This window comes from Panthera uncia, chromosome D1 (assembly GCF_023721935.1).
Source record: "Panthera uncia isolate 11264 chromosome D1, Puncia_PCG_1.0, whole genome shotgun sequence".
Classification (NCBI taxonomy): domain Eukaryota; kingdom Metazoa; phylum Chordata; class Mammalia; order Carnivora; family Felidae; genus Panthera; species Panthera uncia.
Genome location: NC_064808.1, coordinates 102,379,266 through 102,402,811, shown reverse-complemented (window position 1 = coordinate 102,402,811; position 23,546 = coordinate 102,379,266). Strand labels below are relative to the sequence as shown.

General features: G+C 44.2%; 1 long non-coding RNA gene across 1 annotated transcript in view; it reads right to left on the bottom strand.

The window, feature by feature from the left end:
* Window positions 1-10,901: 10,901 nt before the first annotated feature.
* LOC125910102 (uncharacterized) overlaps window positions 10,902-23,546 on the bottom strand; it is a 238,765-nt gene continuing 226,120 nt past the window's right edge. The window contains exon 2 of the long non-coding RNA XR_007453857.1: window positions 10,902-11,077. This is a non-coding gene — a long non-coding RNA (uncharacterized LOC125910102). The remainder of the gene's footprint in view (window positions 11,078-23,546) is intronic.

The window sequence follows — 23,546 nt, the reverse complement described above, 5'->3', positions numbered from 1 at the left end:
TGAGTCAGTTGGTAGAACAGATGACTCTTCATCTCAGGGTTGGGAGTTCGAGCCCCACCTTGGGTGTAGAGATTACTTAAAAATAAAATCTTTAAAAAATAAACAAGTGACTTAATCTGGTTTCATCAGGTGCCCAAAGGATGTTTCCCTTACCTTTAAAGTTCTGTAGTTTCACGAGACTATGTCTTGGTATGGCTCTCTGGGTCAATTTTCTGAAATAAATACATGGTGTGCGCTTTCAGTATGTCAGCCTGAGTCTTCTCTTATTTCAGGAAAACTATCTTGTTTTTTAGTTTATAGGGGTAGTTCTGTGTCTGGATTTGTCTTGGATGATTCTAATCATACATATTGAATTTTTCTTATCCATTTTCTATATCTATTGTTTTCTTTTGTACATTCTTATTTTTCTTTGATTTCTGCATTTTCTTCTTTCTGCCTTCCATTTTTCTTACTGTCCACTCTCTCTTTTACCAAGTCTCTTATGTTTCCTTTAGTTTCAGACTTCATTCTGAAGTGAGTTTTTTTCCCTTTTTTTTTTTTTCATAATTTTTTTCCTAAACTCTGACGTATCCTGCTGGCTTTCATGCTGTCTCATTTCTGGTATTTTCTACTTGTAAGCTATGCTAAATTTTCATAGTTTCCATACCATTCTTACCTTTACCGTAACCCTTTTGTAATATTACACTGTGGTTTTCATCAGCCTCATGGTCATGGTTTTCTGGTATGTATTCATCAATGATTACTTTCTCTCTTTTTTTTTCATACAACATCCTTATATGAGGCTTTTTCGTGTTCTCTTGTTTATTTGAGATGCCCCCCCCCCTTTTTGCCCCTTCTTCTTTGAGAAGGAGATTCCTGTGGAGAAAGGTCATGGTAGTTTCCTAGGGAAGTGGTTCTAAGGCTCCCCCCACCCCATGTTGTTGCCTTGAAGTATTATAAAGAAGATGTGGTTTATATACACAGTGGAATACTACTTGGCAATGAGAAAGAATGAAATCCTGCCATTTGCAACAACGTGGATGGAACTGGAGAGTATTATGCTAAGTGAAATGTGTCAGTCAGAGAAAGACAGATATCATATGTTTTTACTCATATGTGGAACTTGAGAAACGTAACAGAAGACCATGAGGGAAGGGAAGGGGAAAAATAGTTTCAAACCGAGAGGGAGGCAAACCATAAGAGACTCTTAAATACAGAGAACAAACAGGGTTGATGGGGGTTGGGGAGGAGGGTAATGGATGATGGGCATAGAGGAGGGCACTCGATGGGATGAGCGCTGGGTGTTGTATGGAAGCAATGAATCACAGGAATCTACTCCTGAAGCCAAGAGCACACCGTATACACTGCATGTTAGCTAACTTGACAATAAATTATATTAAAAAAATGCAGCTTTTCAGCTCAATGGTCCTACTTCCTCTGGACCCCCTTTTCTGCGTAGGAGTTGAATTCTTCTCTCGGTTTTTCACCATTGTTTCTACACTGCTCTTTTTTTTTTTTTTCCTGTATGCATAGCAATTTTTCTCTGAGTCTGTCTCTATCTTCCCAGAAGGAAAGGTTCCGGCTACTCCTGAGGCCCTTGGGGGATTAGGCTGCCCGGGACCTTGAGATTTTCTCACAGGTGTCAGTGTATCTTGTTTGCTCTCACCTACACACTACAGCTGTGGGGATCTCCCCGATTTTTACCAATTGGTTGTTTCCAGGTTGGCTTGCCCAGGATTCCACTGAGAAGGAGCTCGTTTCTCGTTGGGAATGAGCATTTGATGCAATTCCAGTGTTTCAAGTCTCTTGAGACCATCAGAACTCTCTTTTCTGTCCTGTCCACCGCCTCCATGAGTGCTGGTTCCACACATGTCCTGAGGGGGTTCTGTCGTGGGTTGTGGTTTGGCATTAACCACTTTATGCTCCGGGGTTTCAGGGAACGCCTTGTCATCTCATTTTGTTCAAGATGCTATCCTTTTTATTTTTAAATCTTGCTATTCTAGTCTACCTATCTGCTTTGTTTTGTTTTATGAGAAGATTTAGGTATATTTAAACAGTAATATTTAAACAGTAGGTATATTTAAACAGCTGCCATAATGACTTTGTTCTGACTGGAAATTTGAGGTCACTTTTAAAAAACTGACCTGACATAGTTAAGTTTGGAAGCATAGAAAATAAGACAGGACCTCACAGAATTAAGTCCCATGCCACCTGGGGAAAAATTCAACCTCAATCGGGAAGTAGCTTTCCCTACCAGGCCCATCCGTCTGCAGCTGCCATCAGTGCTGCAGGCGAAATGGCAATGAGGACACCATTTGTTTCTGCCTACCTCAGTCACAGATGTGCCTGGGCCAGGGGGCACAGGGGCTTGGGTCTCCTGAGCCTTTCTTGTATGCCATTACTAGGTAGACCTGAGGGGATAGAGGCCATGCATTCAGAGTCAGGCCATGTCAGGCTAAGTCAAAAAAGTTGGAATTAGATGAAGGCAAAGGGATACCATCTGTGAGCCAAGGTACAGGCCAAGGAGTCCACAGGCAGAGCCCCCCAGTTGCTTTGGAAGAGTTGAGGAAGCAGGTGCCCAGAATCAGAACAACAGGAGGGGCCCTGACAGGCAGCCATCCAGGCTGAGGCCACCCAGCTTCCTATTTGGCCCTATCCTTGATGGCCAGACCTGCCACGCTTAAAATGTTTGCTCACTGTCTGTTGTTTGACAAGGCCATGTTCTTGCATGATACTAGGGAACACAGTGGAAAATCTTCTCCATCTGGAGTCTTAACAACTGGTCATGAGTTATGCCCCCATCAATGGAGTTGCCATTCTTATTGCAACAATTACCTCGCACACAACGCTATTATAATTTGAAAATTCTCATGCTCAGTGTCTGAGCACAGATCAAAACCATTTAAAACAAGTACCCTTGTCTACCTTCTCCTTTCCTCAAAAGGACGCCATCTCTGCACCAATCTTTTTGACCCTGTTGGGTCAGAAAAAAAGACAGGTCTCTTTCTCACCATAGCTAAAAGCTTAAGTGTTCTGGAGAAAAAAACTATCCAGGCAATGTCCAGTGGAAACACATTGGTATCTTTAGCTAAATGCTTATTATTTGCTAAGCCCCGTAACATGAATGTTACTCACATTATCTAATGTAGTTTTCACAGAAATTTGCGTGGTTGGGGTATCAGTTAAGCTTTACTTGCAGGTTACATAAACCGCCCTCACTATTCTAAGTAGGAACAGATTTAAAACAGGGAATTAGGCGCTTAAAGAATCATTGAGAGGGTTAGAGAAGCAGGCTCTAAGCTAGTCCTTCAGGAATGCCTCCCGGAAAACAAGACAGAACTGACCATGTAACCAAATGCGTCAGATTGGTAGAACCTAAATTACAATAGAAATCCTTGCTAGAAGGAAACCATGGACATGCAGGTGCAGGTTTTGGCTTTTCTGGCCTCAGTAATATACAGACAGGCATACTGGGAAGGCTCTAGTCCCATTCACTGATGAGGAAATGGAACTGAGCTCTGACCACGGGAACCAGTCATATGACTAGAAATGGAAAATCCAGGATTGAGCCCAGACCTAAACTCATGTTCTCAACCACATCACTCTTCAGCCTGCCCAAAAAGGCATCTGTGGTCAAAGAGGAGTGAGAAAGGCTACTTTATAAGCATGATCAGGACTTCCTTATCAATGAGCATCTTTCCTTGACTGTGCCATCAAATTACCAATCACCGGTTCCACCAGCACTTTTTATCCTCTCCCATCAAACTTCTCAAATGTGAGAGGAATCTTCTAGGATCTCATCATAACTTATGAAAATGACCATCCTAGCTTTCGGTCTGCCACACATGGACAGGTTCATACTCTGACTAATTCCACTGGACTGTTTCCAAAGGTGATAAATTCTATTGCTTCCATTTGTCATGGGAAAGTAGTTATTTATATTAGCAAAAATTAAGTTTGACTCGAGATGAAATACAATGAAAGTACCAGTTCCTTCTGTAAATGGGCCGCAGAAAGTTCTAATCTGTATCCTAATGCTCCAGGTCATTCACTCACTCATTCATTCATTCATTCACTCATTAATTCATTCACTCAGTTCTTAATATCCTAATTCATTGGACAGTTATTTATTGAACATCCATTATGTGCCAGGAAGACAGTGACATATAAACCTGCACTGTCCCTGTCCTCCCAGGGCTTATAGACTAAACATGAGGACAAACATTCAGTTAGTATGTAAAGAGATTTGACACAAGAGGGGAATGGTAATATGGGAGTAACAGCAGAGGGGTGAGCATGTGGCCTCCCTGGAGGAGTTTATCTAAGCTGAAACCTGAAGGGTGTGTAGAGTTTAGCAAGGCAAGGAAGGAAGGGACGAGTGTTCTAGTCAGAAGGTGGCCGCAAAGCCAAAGTCTTGGAGAGGAGAGAAAGCAGGGTGCACTGGAGATAGCAAATGAAGAGCAGAGTGGTTGGGATGTGGGGTAGGGAGGACAGTGGACCAAAATGAGCTGTAAGGATGGGCGTGGAGGGTCATTTGCAGACTTGACGGTTGGTAGGTTGATTCAGCAGAATGAAACCCTCCATGCTGTTCACCGTGGTCATGGAAGGTTGCTGCTAAGCCATATGGAAACACATGCTGAAAGTGTAACGATCGATAAGTTAACAGGTTGTTGTTAGTAAGAGAAGCAGGTTGTACTGGAATATACGTGCAATTAAAACATCTTTTTTTTTATCATGTGTTGCATATTTCTGACATTCAATGAATATTCAGAGCAGTGACATAGAAAATTATCACCTTTTAAAAATGCACTCATAGTTTTCAGTATTCCAAAACATCAGGCCTTCATTGTTCAATGATAGAGAATAGATATTTCCATTTTTAAATAAATTTTTGTCTTTCATGTTTGTCCAAAGATTTCCTCTATGAATTGATGAAAGGTTGATTCTTTCATGATAATTTATTATTCAAACAGGAACATTGTCATGGTAATAATTAACTATTACTTTTAGAGGGGAAAAAAAGAAAAAAGGTGTCTCTTTCCCCAAAGTTTTGAGTTTTAGGATATCCCAGTGGTGGAGGAAGTGCTGGTGACTGGGCGTGTGGTGGGGTTGTCCTAGCTGTGGGCAGTGGGATAGCTGGAGGCAGACTATGCAGACAGGTGGGGTGAGGTCTCAGCAGAGTGCGCCAGCCCACATGAGGCAGTAGCTAGGCAACCATTGGTATCTCTGGGCCATGGAGGGAGACCTGACCTATAGCTGATGTAACCTTGAGGTTACTCCTTTGATTATCTGGCTCCCATCGGCATGGCCATAACACCAGAGCAGGTTAGAAGACCTTAATAAGGTCCATAATAAATTTACTCCCACATGTGTGAGAATGAAATGAGTGACAGTCGAATGGTGGCAGATGAACACACAACAAAACCATGCTCTGAGGGAAGTCTTGTTTCCACCTTCCAGCGACTGGGTGAACTTTTGCTGCTCTCTCTTCCATCCCAACTCACTCACTCTCTCAGAGAGTGTCTAAAGAGCCCCTCCCAGGCACCAGGCTCTCTGCTAGGTATTGGGCCAACAACAGTTTATTAAATCATTTAGCACTTATTTCTTGAACACCAGTTATGTGCCAAGCAATGTTCTGATCCTTGGTAAACAAGGCAGACGAGGATCCTACATTCAGGAGATATTTGAGATGTAGAAAAGTGCTAAACAGAGAATTTAAAATAAGGTAAATAATTATCACATGGCAGCTATTTTACTTTGGATGGTAGGGAAGTCTTCCTAGAGGAGGTAACCTGTGTGCTTAGATCTGAATCTGAATAAGAAGAGTAAATCCTATGAAGATCAGCGAGAAGAGAATTCCATACAGGGGAATAGTTCATGTAAAGGCCCTATATCAGGAATGAATGTTGCATGTTGGAGGAAAATGCCAGTTCCTGTAGTTGGAGCTTAGTGAGGGAGAGAGAGGTATAGGAAAGGCTGAGTTGCTGGAGGAAGATATTTGGGGCCTCATAGGTGAGTGTAAGATGCTTGATTTTTCTGAGTGCATTAGAAAGCCACTGGAGATTTTTCTTTTTCAAAATTATGTATCTGATCTATCTCTATCTATCTGTCTATCTATCACCATAGAAAATACATTGCTTTGTTTGCTGTTGCATACATGACATGTTACTCTAGGTATCATTCTGCACCTTGCCTTTTTCGCTTGATAATATGCCTGGAAATCTAAGCCACTGGGGATTTCTAAGCAGGGAAATGACATGATATGATTTATATTTTTAAAAATATGACTCTGGCAGCTAGGGGGGAAATGCATGATATGTGTCTTTGTTTCAGATGCTATAACAAAACACAATAAACTGAATGGCTTAAACAACAAACATTTATTTCACACATTTCTGGAGACTGGGAAGTCCAAGATAAAGGTGCTTGCAAATCTGGTGCCTGGTGAGAACCTGCTTCCTGGCTCATAGACAGTTCTTATTGTGTCCTCATATGGGGGAAAGGGCAAAGGAGCTCTCTGAGGTCCCTTTTATGAGGATACTAATCCTATGCATGAGGTCCCTGTCTCATGACCTAATCATTTTCCGTAGAGCCCCCATCTCCAAATGCCATCACATTGGGGATTAGCTTTCAATGTGTGAATTTGGGGGACATAAACATTCAGTCCATTGCAGTATGAGAATAGCATTGTATGGAGTATTGAGAATGTAGAATGAGTGAGAGATAGGTCCCTGCCCTCACAGGGCTCATAGTCTGCCTTCCCAGCACGTTCAATCTCGGGGTTAGTATAATTGCCTGTGTACTGGCCCTTGGTCTCTCATGCTGAACTGTGGGATCTCTGGGGGCCAAGCCAGTGTCTTTCTTGTTCATCTGTGTGTCTCAAATATCTAACCAGGTGCCTGACACTATACAAGATGATCACTGAACGTTAGTTGGATGGGCGAATTAACAGGTCTAGGCAGTTTTATTAATAACTCACTTTGCTGTGAACAGCATGACTTTCTCCCCATGATTAGTCAGTATTTGTGATGGAATATCAGTATGGATGTCTTAGAGAGACACCTTTATGTGACAACAAAATGAAAACCAATGATTAGAGAGTTTTGTATTATCTTTTTGGGATGATGGGCAGCATTCAGGATGGTGAAAAGCAGAGAAACTAATTCACATAAAATGACTAAGAATACTAAGGGCTATTGATGCTGGAGAAAACTTAGGGGAGCATGGCAGCTGCATTCAAGTATGTAAAAGACTGTCATATGGAAGACAGTGTACTTGAGGGAAAGAGACGGGAGCACAAGATACGTGTCTCAAATAACCAAAAACAATTTTCTGCAGCTACCCTGTAATAGAATAGGTTTTCTTGTGAGGCAATGAGCACCTTGTCTCCAGAGATATTCAAACAGAAATTAGATATTAATTTGTCAGGGATGCTGCAGAAGTGACCCCTGGATTTTATATAACGATAACAATAGCTACCATGTCTTTAGCCCTCAACCCTGCTCCAGACAGTCTGCCAGAGAGCTTTACAAATGTTATCTCATTTACTTTTCATAACAACTCTATGTGATAGGAGTTATCTATTTTGTAGATGCAGAACCTCAGGCTTAAAGAAGTAAAGTGATTTTTACAAGGGCACACAGTTAGGGAGTGGAAGACCCAGAATGCATCAAGGTCTCTATGGCTCTAAACTCTTTGTTCTTTATCATCCAGGTGTAGGCATGCCTGGGAGGTTTCTAAACCATGGCCTCGTTCTCAGTCCTCCCCAGGGTTAGGCCATGGCATTTCATTCCTCTCCATGACCAAGGATAAGTGGTGCTCAAGGAAGGGTAGGGACATTTACCAGCTACTGTTGGTGGGTGTTCAAGGCTAGATGCAGTGGGAAGAGCCCTTCTGTTTCTTCTCTCCATGAAGCTGGATGGAGAGAGTTCTGGGATGACTCTTCCTGAGAGAAGCTCTCGCCATTTCTCTAACGCTATGGTTTCCTCTAATCCCTTCTAATTCTTGTTTCCACAAGACAAGTCCCTAGGTTGGCATCTACCAGTACTGTCTGAGGGTGCCAGCACTGGGTCTATTGCCCATAGAGACCTCACAGGAGAGATAGCTCGTCAATGGCAGGGTTCAGAGACTCCTGAGCCCCAGTCCAAAGTCATCCTGACCTTATTCCAGCACCCTCAATGTCTCCTGAATCCTCCGACAGTTGAGTTTCTTCCATATTAAGATTTTAATATTCTAATGCTCTTGGGGCCATAAGATAATTTCTGTTGAAGATTCAGAAAGGGGATGACAGTTATAGACTCAATGTTTGTGTTTCCCCCAAATTCATATGTTGAAGCCCTATTCCCCAATGCAATGGTATTTGGAGTTGGGGCCTTTAGAGGGTAATTAGGTTTAGATGAGGTCATGAGGGTAGAGTCCCCATGGTAGGATTCGTGTCCTTCTAAGAAAGAGAGATGAGACCTTTCTTGCTCTTTCTCATTTTGTAAAGAACACGGAAAGAAGGCATTGCCAACAAACCAGGAAGTGGTTCCCACCAGACACCAAATCTGCCAGCACCTCGATCTTAGACTTACCATTCTCCAGAACTGTGAGTGATAAATGTTTGTTGTATAAGCCGCCCACCCTATGATGTTTCGTTATAGCATCCCAGGCTGAAGACAGACAGGAAGTGGTTTTTGCTTTGGTTTGTTTGCATTTATGGAAGGGAATTGTTGGATGAAAGGACTTTTGTTTTTTGGCCTCTGTGGCAGAGAATGTACCGTTTATGTCCACAAAGCCAAGGAGAAGTCATATTTGGATCTCTGATGAAGCAGCAATTCTGAAGCGCAGTATTCTGTATTCTGAATACAACATAGTATTCATGCATGATTGACAACTTGGTGATGAAATCAGCATGGTACCCCTTCCTTTCCCATGCTGTCCAGAGCCCCACATGGGCAGTGCTGTTCCCAGGGCAGCTCTGGTAGAAGCCCCATGAGAGAAGTGCTTCACTTATGAGTACTGGAACAGATAATCCCTGCAGCCAATGAAAACCAAATCACTAGTTTCCCTCAGTCTAAAGAGGACCCTGCTCAGTGTATAACAGTGAAAATGCTACCCAGTCATGTACCTAAGGAGAAAGATGTATGGCTTTCCCAAAGGAGAGAGAACTCTTAGAAAGTGGGGACCCATGGATTGCCCTGTGAGATCAGGGAAGAGAGGTTGTAATCAATTTTTATGGAGTGGCTACTCAGTGTCAGGAGTTTTACAGGTTCAGACAACATAACACCCCATAACAACCCTGAGAGGGTGTGTTGTTCTTTACTCCAAAAGGTTAATGGGCGCAAACTATGTGTGAGGTTCCACTGAGGACACAGTTATAAGTGAAACCCACAGAGCCCCTACTTTCCAAAGGCTTACCTTCTTGAGGATATAATAACAATGCTAATGTTTAATGAGTAATGGAGTACCAGTTCTATTTTATGTGCTTTGCACACACTATTTCATTTAATTATTCAAAACCTCACAAAGGAGGGAGTAATATCAGACCCCAGTTTGTGACTGGGGAAACTAAGGCACAGACAGGCAATTAACTTGCCCCCATCATAATCTGGTCAGTGGCAGAACTGGTATTCTAACCTGACCCAAGGGGCCTGGCATCAGAGCTCGTGCTCATGACCTCATCCTTTACCACCTCTAGGATAGGAATATGCTCCAGAGGAAGAGGGTGGAGCCCACATGGCTGGTGATTGGCCAAAGTGGGACTTGAACCCGGGTCTGTCTGACTTTAAAGCCCATGCTTTCACATCAGGCCACTCACTGATGATGGTAGAAATCTGCACATCACTGTAATAATATACCCTTCCTTCCTTCCCTCCTCCCTCCTTCCTTCCAACAAATGTGTAGTGAGCTCCTTCCAATTATCAGGGACAGGACATTGCTAAAGACTACATTCCTGATGTAGATTAAAAGTCTCTTTAGATACTTTGTGTTTGGTTATCAAGGGTGGAGTGTGCAGAAGACAAAAATGCATTCACTCCTCAGTGATTTAGTCAATCATGCATTCAGTAGGTTTGAAAACTTTTCTTGGACATTAGGAAAAGATGATTCTGTTTGCTCCCATCGCAGTTATTTTTAAGTTGACAGATGTTACTTTTCTTTCTTTTTCTATCTCTTGAATGTTTTGGAATGTGCACAAGTCAGCAAAACTTGGGTTTCTTTTCTTTTCTGTTCTATTCTCAGAGAGGTTTTACCCTGGAGGGCAGGGCCTGGCATTCTGGGGCTGGGATTTCCCCCTTAGTATGTGTTTCTTCAGCTGGTCCTGTCACTTCTGAGCACACAGCAGTGGTGTGCCCGGCCTGGTCCGAATCAAGTGTCGACTGTGTTTTCCCTCTTATCATGTTTCCCCTACAAGCGGACTAATAAATGGAGACAGTCTTTCAATCCCGCCTGGTAGGCGCACCGCGAAAGCAGGGACCTGGGGGGTGAAGGAAGTAAGAAGGCTGGTACTCCGCAAAGCGGTTGGCCTCACAGGCACTCACACAGCTCTGCTGTGGACCTGACCATCGTGTAGAGGAGAAAAGCCACAGACACATGAGCACAGGAGAACATGGGCTCTGTTCCATATTCCCCACTCTCTCTCCTAGCCCTTCTGGGAAGATCTGGAACAGGATGGGGAATCTCATCACAGACTCTCATTAACCTGTTTCATGAACACAAAACAACAACAGTCTGACAGCTGTTACCTGTGACTTGTCAGCTCTGCTCCATATGTACACCTTGCTCAGGATGGCGGCAGATCTGGAAAGGCCTTCTGCTCTCCGTCTGTCATTGACATGTGCCTGGCCTTTCTGAGGTCCTTCCCCTGTCTCTGGAAACCCACAAGGCCCCCGGAGTTGCTGTCTGTCATAGCCATTTATTTTTTTTTAATTTTTTTTAATTTATTAAAAAAAAAATTTTTTTTAACATTTATTTATTTTTGAGACAGAGAGAGACAGAGCATGAACGGGGGAGGGGCAGAGAGAGAGGGAGACACAGAATGGGAAGCAGGCTCCAGGCTCTGAGCCATCAGCCCAGAGCCCGACGCGGGGCTCGAACTCACGGACCGCGAGATCGTGACCTGAGCTGAAGTCAGACGCTTAACCGACTGAGCCACCCAGGCGCCCCTGTCATAGCCATTTATTAGAGGTCCCATCATCTGCTCACAAACCCCACAGAGTTTTATTTTATAACTACAAGTGCTTTCCTTGACTCTGAGCCCTCAGGTCTCCCTCCAGCAAAGCATTTATGATATTTGTGTATCTCCAATCCAATTGAGTGCATTTATCCAGTCTCATTAGGCTGCCGTTCTTTCGGTCACTGTTTGGGCTCCCAAAGACCAGTTAGTCTGTCCTCCTAAGTCACTGTTCAGGTCAAATCTCTGTCTGTCTGCACGGTCTCTCCCCTCCCTGGTTTGGGATGGTCAAAAGCCAATTCACAACTGCAGTAAAACCACGAAAAGGCAGGTCACATCCTAGGGCTGGTCAGGACTTGGTGACAGTGTGAATGTGGAACTTAAGGGGAGGGAGGAGTCAGAGATGGCAGCTCGAGTCAGATCCCAGGTGGCCTGGGAATGACGTTTCCACGCGCACCCACAAAAGGGCAGACATGGGAGACACCGGTAAGAGGAAGAAGAGCTGGTTTACGAAACGGATACCTGTGACGTGATAAGTTTAGGACACAATGAGTTTGAAATACGGGCCGGACATTCCAGTAGGACTGCAGGTCCGAGGTTTAGGAAGAGATCAGGACATACAGATTTGGGGTTCATCTGCACAGACATGATGGTGGTTGCTGCCAGATTTGGGCATCATTTGAGAGGAATCACTGAGAGAAGAGAGTCAAGTCCAGCTTGGACCAGCACCCCGTGGAGGAACGAGAGAAGACTGGAGAGGCTGGGGATGAGCCAGGGTCTCACCAGGTCACTGAAGACAGGGACAGGAGAACTTCAGAACATCTAGATCAACTGTAAAAATGGACATTTTGTTGCGAGGTAAGCAGAAGAACAAAAAAGGTATTAAAAAACCCACGTGAAAGAACCAACAACAAGAAAGCAGCTCTGGAACTCTTGTGGCCTTGGATGTCTCTACGTGTACCCAGTGCAGGCCACAAACAGAGGGAGCCTGAAGTGTAACCACGCAGAAGGAAACAAACAGCGAGATGAATCACACACACATCAACGGCGTGATGTGACTGTCCACATGCCTGGGACACAGCGGTGAAGAATGCCTTGTTCAAAAGAGCCACAGTTCACAGACGGGACCAGGAAGATGATCACACAGCAGGACCATTTACATCAGATATCTTTCTGACTGCATCACTGAACGTGTTGATCACGCCTTCACTTCCTGATTTAAGGAACCCGAAATTTCTTGTCTGAGGGAGCCAATAATATATTATTATTTCTAAGTGCAATTTGAGTTGTCGGTCCTGTCATTTGTAATTGAATGACACCTCACTGATATGGCTTTTTATTTGGTCTTCCTGATTTTAATTCTCTGGCCTCCCTTCTACTACAAGGTCTCCGGTGTCTTCTTTCTAAACCATATGTGTAACAATATCACTGCCTTGCTTAAACCCTGCTACAGGCTCCTCAGCAACTCCTGGATAAAGTCCAGACTTCCTTGGGTGTTATACAAAATCCATTACCTGGTTTCAGATGACTTGTCTCTTGCCACTTCTCTTAGATGAGAATTTAAGTGACTGAACTCTTTCGTTTTGAAAAGTTCTATTTGGTTCTTTTCCAAACTTGTCTGTTTCATCATGCTGTTATCATCTTTCATGTTACTAGCTTGTTTTAGCCTCTAGTTTATAATTTTGTGGGGTGAGCTTGTCTGCAGGAGGGATGTTTTTCTCTGGGAGTCCCACACATACCAGGTTGTAGACACTTCCTTCAGAATGGTCGTGTGTTAGCTTCTGCTAGCGTCTTGTGGACTCCAGTAGCCTAGGACCAGATTTTACGTTAATCTCTTTGCTTGGGGTTCTTGCACAATGGGGGTAATTTTGTTTGACTGCATCTATTTATGCAGCACAAAGTTGGGGTTTCTTCCCTTGAGAACCATTCTTTTCTACCCATGTACTGTCTCAGACAGGCAGAAAATTTCCTTTTTTCTTCCCTGGCTTGTGGAGTAGAGGGTGGTGTTAGTTTCTCTTTCACAGTCAGGGTAGCCCTTTGAGGCTCTGTTTTATGCAGGGGTTTCTGTTCAATCCTCCCCTGACCCCCATACTTGGGTGGGTCCAGACCACGTTTCCTGTTCCTTCATATGCACTAAAGCCTTACCTCAGGGCCTAGAGCCAGTATACTTGTCTGACACCCCCAGGGCTACAGCAGCACCAGAGCTCTTTAATTCTCCATCTCTGGGTTCCTTCTTTATTTCTGGCATATGGAATTCCCTTGATTTCTTCTCCACCTTCCTCCTCCTTCCCCTCTACTCCTTCCTCCTCCTTTTCTTCTTCTCCTGCCCTTCCTCCTCTTCCTCCTTTTTCTTCTTACTTTGGAATTTTTTCCTGGATTTTTGCATATTCATTTCAATTCATTTTGTTTCAATTCATTTGTAGCTAGAGGAGAGTCCTCTCATGTAAGTACTTTTTTTTTTTTTTTTAAATCATATCCTACCTCTTTAGCCAGGTCATACTCCTCACCATTTTCCCTAATGTGTTACTTGCACTGTCCATTCATTCACCCACAAATACACATGAATATTTTTTTAGTGTGTACTTTGTACCAGGCACTGTTCTAGGTGCTTGGAATATAGCATTGAAAAGAATTAGAAAAATATTCCTGAGCTCATGAAGCTTACCTTCAGACAGGAGGAAACAGAAATGTGATGAACTAGAGCTCCATGGATGAGTATGAACAAGTATCAGAAACAGTTGTATAAAATAGTAAGCTTCCAAATAATTTGTGCAGCATATCCATTTTATAATGTTAAATATGTGTAGCCCAGTATTATTTCTGGATACGTCATAGCCAGTAAACTAAAAGTATGCAGAGGAAGGAGATCCACTATGTTTAGGAAGTGGTTGCCTCCAGAAGGAAGGAAGAGAGGACTATGCGGGATGCATCATCTACTTCTCTAATGTTTTGTTTTGTTTTGATTTCTTTTAAGCTTATTTATTTATTTTGAGAGAGAGAGCACAAGTGTGGAAGGGCAGAGAGGGAGGAAGGGAGAGAATCCCAAGCAGGTTCTGTACCACCAGCGCAGAGCCTGATATGGGGCTCGAACTCATCAACCGCGAGATCATGCCCTGAGCTGAAGTTGGACACTTAACCGACTGAGCCACCCAGGCACCCCTGTTTTGTTTTGATTTTAAAGATTTTAAGTAATCTCTACACCCAACGTGGGGCTCTAACTTACACCTTGGAGATGAAGAGTCATAGGCTGTACCAACTGAGCCAGCCAGGTGCCTCTCTAATGGTTTAAATATCTTTTTAAATTACATATGTGAAGTAAAAGTAACAAAATGTTAAGATTTAACAAAACTGGGTTGTGGTTACACATATGGTTATTATAATAGGCTCTTCATTTTCTGTATGATTGAAATAGCTCATAATAAAATGACAAGGCTAAATGACTTTTAAAATGAGACTTAAAAAGAAGTCAATAGTAATAAGTGTAAGTAAATAAATTACATAGTATGTTGGAAGGTGGTAAGTTATATGGAAAAAAGAGAAAAGGTAGAGCAGGGTAAACGGTACAGGGAGGCGTGCGGGTGGCAGACAGGCTGAGAATCTGGAGTAAGGTAGCCAGCCTAGTGTTCACTGAGGAGGCATTTTTGAGGCAATTGTGAGAAGATCTTAGTGAAGAGATGACCTTCTTGCCTGTCTTAGATATCATTTACTCTACTGAAACCAAGATAGTAGCCCCAGGAGAAGCTGGGTGGGTGTGTTACAGCCATGAACTGGGAGAACTCAGTGACAAAGATACGGAGACAGTCTAGAGTGCACGGCAGGTGGGTATTGCTACCTTTCAGCAAGACAGGCCATGTGGGAAGACAATCAGGTTCGAGAGGTCTTCAGTCATTGAAGGGAAATAAGGTTTATCTTGTAATTAGGTCAAAAGGAAATTACCTAGGGAACAAGAAGCTATATGTGGGACATATCTGCAATCATATTTTTCCAATAAATGCACAAGTTTATTTTTGTATGGATTATCCCCTGTGTAACCTGAGAACATAATAGAAAATAATGTCTGTAAAAGTAATTTGCACAGATCCAAGACCATATCATTTGAATAATTAGCCTTCAGCTACCTCTCGATCTAGGGATACATTTTTTAGGACTTAGGCTTGAGGCCAGGATTACAGAGTGATACCAGTTATGCCAGTCAATGTGGCTTTGATTTCCTGCATTCCACCCAGACCTCCTTCTCCATCAGACCACTCCCTACCTAGTTCTCTCTCTGAAGCCTCGTGGACTAGGTGCGACCCATCTCTGCATAGCAACTCTGAAGTGTTTGAGGACAGTTACCGTAATTTCCCAAGTCTCTTCTCCCGGAGAAGGGGCACTCATTCTTCCAACCAGTCATCATGTGAGCCATGGCATGTTGTTCAGAGACAAACCCCACCACCCCCACTGGCCACCTTCTTGCAAAGATATCCCATCGTGTCAATGTCTGTCTTAAATGCCAGATGTGCACAAAATGCACTGATCCCTATTGCTATTAATGCAGCCCAAGATTATACGAATGTTTCAGTTAACGCCAGTGTATAGTTTTCACATGGACAGCTTACCATGTCTGCATGCTTATTCCAAACTTCACCATTATCTGGGTCACATTTGCATCTTGTTTGCAGAAAAAAACATGAAAGAATGTATCAAGTGTTTCAGTTAAGTAAAATAAACATTTATATCGTCCCCCAATCTACTGGAACCTTTTTCATAAAGCAGATAGAACAGTTTTATGAGTCTCCTTCCTAATAATCCATGCTGACGTCATGTAATAATCCTTGCTTTTCTAAAGGCTCACACACCACATATTTTAAAATCCATTTTAGAATTGGATTCAGATTGATGTCATATTTAATGATCTATAGTTTCTGGAATTTATTTACCCTCTCTTTTTTGAATTCAGAAATACATTTTACCCCAACTTTCACCACTGTGCGTTACCACTGGTGTAGAAGGAAGGACAATGCCCTGGTGGCCAGGGACTGGTGGGTTCAGACCAGATTTGCTCCTAGCTAGCTGTGCAACCTTGAGCAAGTCGCTTGACTCATTTGTAAAAATTAATGTTTGAGGCTGTAACCACTCTGAGTGCCTCTTGCTTACTTTTTAAAAATATGTTTATCCTTTTTGATAATAAATTACCTGTATCTTCTGATTCCAATGTATAGTCTTAGAGTGAATTGCTTCCCCTTGTAAAGAATACATGTGCCACACTGAAACATAGTTCAATAACCAGGTTGATTGGGCTCCTTTTGTTCTTTTTTAAAAAAATATCTTTATTGGGGCACCTGGGTGGTTCAGTCGGTTGGGCGTCTGACTTCGGCTCGGGTCATGATCTCACAGTTTGTGGGTTCGAGCCCTGCATCGGGCTCTGTGCTGACAGCTCAGAGCCTGGAGCCTGCTTCGGATTCTGTGTCTCCTTCTCTCTCTGCCACTCCCCAACTTGTGCTCTGTCTCTCTGTGTCTCTCAAAAAATAAATGTAAAAAAATAAAAAAAAATATCTTTATTGAAATGTGATTCACTTACCATACAATTCATCCATGGAAAGTGTACCATGCCATGATTGTCAGCATATTCACAGAATTGTACATCACCACAATCTAAGTTTAGGATATTTTCAACCCTTGTTCTTAAGTCACCTCGAGCAACAGCTTACCCTGTGGTCTGTACATGCTGGGGTAACAGACTAAGATCTGGGGCTCAGAACCCTCTTTCGATTGTTTTCCCCATTCCTAAATTGTATTTCCTCATTCAGAAGTATGGCTGGTACTTAGAACAGCATTGGCTTGCCTAGTATGAATGAAAGCCTTGGGAAATGCCTATATACCTCTTCATTGGCCCACCCACTAAATGCGTATTCACTATGTTTTCCCGAGGTGGTAGAAATTACATGACTCTTTCCGTAGCCTAAAGAAATGGACTCTTGGTACCACAGGGACCTTCCCCCATTCCTTAATCACCAAAACACACTTAAGTCTCTCAATTCATGAACAGTTATTTTTTGAAGCTACCATGTACCAAGTTCTGGACATTCAAGGCTCTAGAGATTCAGGAGTGAATAAGATAGCTATTGTGGCCCCTGTTGGAAGAGAGAATCAGGAAACAATGATTAAATTGATATAGTTTCAGATAGACATAAGACTGTATATAGTCCCCATAACAGTTACAGGAGTAACAAAAACATCTGTTGAAAATTAAATTTGTAGAAGGCAAAGGGCCAATTACTTGATCCTCAAAAGTGGGAGTTCATGAAAGACTGGCCTCCTAATGGAGAAATCACCTGGGTCAGAAAGAAAAGTCCCAAGAGCTGTATTCCCTCTAGCAAACAAAGAAATGGAAGTGAAGAACCTGCCTGTGCACCAAATAGAACTGTCTATCAGGGAACACGTATGGGCCATTCACTTGCTCTGGGTCCATAGAACAGAAGACTTGCCAGATAAAGTCTCTCACTGGGAGACTTTGAGTGCAGTAGGTAAGTCAAGTTCTAATGGGACACAAATGGAAGGCACACACGGGGATCACTTGAGGAGAGAATTGAGTACAGACATAGGTTTTGAAGGCAGGGGAGGGTGTGGGGAAACCGCCAGAGATAGCAGAAAGTACAGGGGCCTGAGGCTAGTCACAGAGGGATGCTCTTATTGCCCCCAGACTGAAGAAACGGGAGCCTTGAGGAGAGGGCTGCCCTACACGAGATGTGACTGTTGCCCTCCCCAAGAAGAAGGGATTAGATAACTTTCCTCCTCCCTCTGCCACAAGTTGGCACTTTTTTCCCAATGTTCTCTGATGGCTGAACTCAGCAGGAAGCAAGAGGGCAAGGGTGCTCTTTTGTGTCATCCTTGCAGATCAGTCTCCCAGGACACAGCAGCGTGGAGAAAGATGGAGAGTGGATTTGGAAGGGCAAAGGGAAGACATCCAGTCCATGGTGGAAATGGGGGAAGTTACATCCTGGCCTCTCCCTTCTTCACAAACTCCTCTTCCTCTGCTACCCTCCAGTTCCTTAACTAGGTACTTGGTGTGTTATGGAAGGAAAAGCAAGGGCAGCAAAGGTCTGGAATCTGATACTCAAAGATTCAAAATCTCTGAGTCCCTTATCATGTATAAGACACTTCTCTGAATCTGTGGCCTTTGTGTACAGGTTAAGAGCATGGGCTCTGGAGTCAGACTACTTGAGTTTAGATCTTGCCTCTGCAACTTATCGTGTAATACTCTCGCTCTCTCTTTTCACTTGTCATTCGATTCCATTTTAGAACACAGTGCTTGAAGGTACGGAGTACTACCGATGGGCATTTCTGTCTGTCGATGGGGATTATCTTACCTAGATGGGAATTACTCTTATGGGAGTCAAACAAGATGATGCACACAAAAGGACGTCGAAGATGATAGAGCACCACATAACAGCACTGGAGCCATGACTTCCCCTTGTCCTTCTTCTATCCTCCTTTGTTCCTTCTTTCTTTCATATCCATTGAGCAAATACTTATGGAGTCAGACACCATCCTGGGGACGGAAGAACCAGTGGGAAACAAGGTCGTTGTGATCCCCAAGCACACATCCAGTGGGGCGTGTGGGTGATAAGCGCACAATGAAATCAATGAGCAGGGTGATGTCAGATGGTGGCAGGTGCCATCAAGAAATTAGAACAGGCGCTTATGTTAGGGAGTAAGCGTGGGCATTTGGGTAAGGAAACTACTTAGTGTGTTCAGGAAGGTCTGCCTAGAGGGGGAATTTGAGCTGAGACGTGAACGACAAGGAATATTCTGGCTTTGGGAAGACTGTGGCATGAGGTGATAGAAGGGTCTAGGCTGAGGGAACACAAGTACAAAGTCTCTAACCCAGGAGCAAGCTTGGTGTACTCGAGGGATGAGAAGAAGGCCAGAGTGTTTGGAGCCCGGTAGGAGATGAGGCTGGAGAGGTGGACAGGAGTTGCAGTTGTAAGGCAGGAAGTAAAGGCACATCATGATGTGAATCTGTTTCTTCATCTTGCTTAGACACTGTCAAGGTGGGTGTGAGGATTAAGACGGCACAAGGAAGACATCTAGCATTGTTCTGAGAAGAGGGCCAGCCCTGAGGGCTAAGATACAGGGGTAATGCTTCACAAGAAGGGGTACTGCCGCTGAGCTTGAGCCAGGGAAGATGACCTATGCAGAAAGCCAGAGGCAGGGTGTTCTCAGCCAGAGGTGGGTCCACTTGGATGCAGAGGAGGAGATGCACAGAAAACTTTTGCAGAACAGAAAGAGAAATAATCCAGGCATTAACGCCGAGGGTGGGTGCTTAGAGTTGGTTCTCAGATCCAGGGAACATGTTTGCAGGGCTGAGTGTGAGAGCCATGCCCTCGCCCTGTCTTCCATTGCGTGATGTGCCCATGGGCGGAGTGGCCACCAGGTTTGGCTGAGATCTTAGGCTGTGGGACAGAGCCCAGTTATGTGCCCACTGGGGAGTCAAGAGACTTCTCTCACACCCTCAGTTGATTCCAAGAGGGTACCAGTTACCTTCCAGAAAAGGACAAATCATCATACTTTCACAGTAAATGAGAACTGGGATGCCTGGGTGGCTCAGTAGGTTAAGTGACCTACTCTTGATTTCAGTTCAGGTCGTGATCCCAGGGTTGTTAGTTTTAGCCCTGCGTCGGGCTCTATGCTGAGTGTGGCGCCTGCTTAGGATTCTCTATCTTCCTCTGTCTCTCTCTGCCCTTCTCCTGCTCATGCTCTAAATAAATAAATAAATAAATAAATAAACAAACAAACAATAATTAAAAACAAAATAAATGAGGATATTAGCTAGTGTCATATGGTGGAAAGAGCTCTGGAATTTGAACCGAGTTATGCCCCTCTATTTATCCTTTTAACCTTTTGCAAACCACTTAATTTCTCTTAAGTCACAGTTTCCTCATTTGTAAAATGCAGACATCACCTACTCCCCAGGGCCAGTGGAAGAATTCAGTGACATAATGTATAAAAAGCTTTATTTCCATTCCCTCCGTCTCCACCCCTGTGTGGCCTCTACAGCCTATAAGTAGATTCCGAAGCTTGTTGGATATCCCGTGATTGTCAGTCAAAGAAGCGATGCCAGAGAAAGCAGCCGAAGAGCAGGTTTCCTCTGGGTTAAACCCTGCCAGCAAAATTAACTCCTCAGACTGGTTTCCTTCCTGCTCGGTCAGATATCCAGAAGCGACGTGCTTATTCTCCAAGGCAACAGCAGATGCTTATATCAACACAGGGGAGAGGCTCAGACATTTAAAAATAGAAAACAAGGTCAAAACGCTCAATTTGGCCAGTAAACACTGACCTCTCACAAACATTTTTAAAACCCCAAGTACAGATCCGGCGCATTTTCATACACTCTGCTTCAGCTTCTTGAGATGCACTTAGATTCTCCCGAGTGGCCAGGCCGAGCGCCCCCCCAAGAACTTACAGGACGATGCGATCTGTGATCTGTCTTCATGCAGGAAATATTCTATGCATTTAGATGGAATATTTTTTAGTCTGTTAGCCTCTATTTGAATATTTGAGTGGATTCTTGCTGCACAGGATGTTTCATTCCGACTCCAGCTCAGTGGGTTGCTAAGGTGAACGCGTTGATGATTAATTCTGTTCATAAACACACTGGAAAGAAGGCGGGGGTGCAGGGGGTGGGGTGGGGGGAGAAGGCCCTGGTGTATATCGGCGTTTTAAATGCTGTGAATTGGATTCAATTTAATTATTTCCTCCCCATGGCTTTAAATTGAAGGGCTTCAAAATCAGGAGTTACTGCTCATACACTTAATTATTTTCCCCTGGTAAAAGAGAATGGACTCTGAAATAAAAGGGCTCCAAAGCAGAGGCAGTTCGAGGGCAGGGAGCAGCCGGAGCCCCGGGTTCCCCCTACCTGCTCAAGTCTTCCTCGGTGCCTCTGACTCTTCATTACTAAAAATAGGGCCAGCCACCTCCAAAACCTTTTCCAGTTGCGGCGCCAGTATTTGGAGATTTTGACTCTCTCCCGGTACCATAAATCCTGCGGCGCCCTCGAGTGCTGGAAGGACAAGGTGATCTGGTGTGTGATCTGGGGGAACAGAAGGCACCTCCCCCCTGAGCCGCGCATCCCTACCTGCACAGCCAGAATCATTGTACCACACGCCCCCGGCCACCTCTCGGAACCGTCGTGAGGATGGAAAACCAAAATCAGGTGATGAATGCAGAACAGCTACCCTGAGCACTCCAGATGTTGAGAGTCTCCGGAGGGGAGCGTGAGGCGAGGGCCGAGGGCAGAGGTGGGGAGGGTAACGGGTGAGTTCACAAGGACATCGGGCAAAATAGCAAATTCTGCTCTCTGTCTGAGGGGGGCTGCAAGGGCTCAGTGGAAGCGGCCTCCAGAGACTGACCCGTTGTCACAGCATCGCCTGGTGTGAGCATCTGGGCTCGGCCCAGAGCACAGCGGTCTTGGCCTCACATTGCTGTGCCTGGAGGTGGCACGGGGAGGCTGCGTGGACACGTCGTCCTCGTCACCCTGCCAGCCACACAGAACACAGGATTCAGGGTAGCTTCCACATGAAGATGTGAGTGGTTCCCCAAGCTCTACAAACATGTCGGACACCTGCAGTCTGTCCTCAGGAGCTGGTCATACTCATTGTTAGGCTTCCACCTCTGTTTCATCATCTTCTCCCTGGCCCCCAGGTGTATACAGGTGAACCTCAAAGGCATGCTGGGCCTACAAAATCTCAAGGGATAAAGGAGAAAGGTGAAGGATGTTTGCAAAGAGGAACAGGTTTTCATTTCTTCCAGTCATTCCCCATCTTTTCTTCTCCTCATTTACTTTGAAAGTATGATGACTCATTCTTTTCTGGATGGTGACTGCTGCCTTCTGGGAATCAACTGAGGGTACGAGAGAAGCCAAGAAATTTCTCTTGGGCACCTGACTGGGCTCTGTCCCACAGCCTAAGAGTTCCGTGCTATGTACATTCGTGTTTTTTGTTTTGTTTTGTTTTTTATGGTTAATATGGGGACACTGTTTCCTCTGGATGAACTATAAGATTAGAAATATTCTTGTAAGCGGGAGTAGGAGGCTCCACGGTAGGGGTAATCAGCTTTATTCTCTTGGGTCTGGACCACTGGGGTTCTAGACTAGCTTGAGAGCTTTCTCCAGGGCAGCACTGAGACCTAACTGTCCTTCCTCACAGGGAAATTATCTTTCTCTGCTCACTCTGGATATGGGGGTGTTGTCTATTGTGGAAGTGATGCGTCCCTTGTCCTCTCTGATCCATCTTTCTACCCCAATGTTGGCCACTTTCCTGAATGACAGTCTCATCTGTCATCGGGTAGGACGCTGGGTGGCAAGAATAAAAACTCAGGTGCTGACCATTTTCTATCCTTTGTCCATCATCATCATCATTGATGCAGACACTATTGGTTACCCAGTCAGCCTGAATTCCCTGTTTCTTCTTTGCCAACAGAGCCCTGATTTTGTCCTGCTATCTCTCCTCCTCTGTATAGCCATACGCCTGGGGAAGATGGTCCTATCTCTAGCTCAAAGATAACTTCTGAGTAGTTATATTCCATTCTTGCCATCAGTGATCATTTTAGGCACAGATTGTGACCTAATCCTGGCCAATAAGATATGCAGTAGGGGTACTTCTGGGAAAAGTTTTCCTTGTTCTTCTGTTGGGCTTGGTGATATCTGCATGTGCTCTCTGGAACTGCAAGAGCCGTCCTGTGACCAGCAAGAGAGCTGCTCCGAGGGCGAAGCTGCTGTGCTGGGGATGGCAGAGTAGAAGGCTAAAAAGCACTTGGTCCTCTGGGTTGTATTCAAGCCCTTGAAATAACGAACCCTGAAGCCACACTCCCTTGGGATTTCTGATTTCTCAAGTTAGGCAAGTGAGGGATCCCCTTTATTTGTGGCCAAAGGAATTGGATTTATACAGAAATTGGCCTGCAACAACAGGGAAATGGGGAAGTGTGGGATCAGTTGCTTACCTGGCCAAAGGGACTTGAGTAGATCATGGCATAGAGTTAATTATGAGTGAATTATCAGCCATGGTCACCTGAAATGGAGTGTCCTGTGAAGTCAAGGCTTGGGGGGACCAAGTAACAGCTGCTATACAGTTTTATAGAAAGCTCGAAGAAATCATGTTCCATGGACAGGATGCTTCTGTTTGAACTGGACATCTGTAACAGGGAGAATATCAAGTTCAAATTTCTGATTCAGGCACAGGCTGAAAATCGGGAATTATCTAATTATGTAAGGTTGAAAGACTAGAACCAACCACCAAGTTTGCTCCTGCAGATTGCTGAATTACAGAGTAGTTAATATCACTTCTTTTAGGACTGAGTGTCCTATATGAAAGTGAGGGCATGTATCAGAAAGAGGTGAGCCCTCAGCAAAAATAGATACCTATGGGAAGAGCTGGAT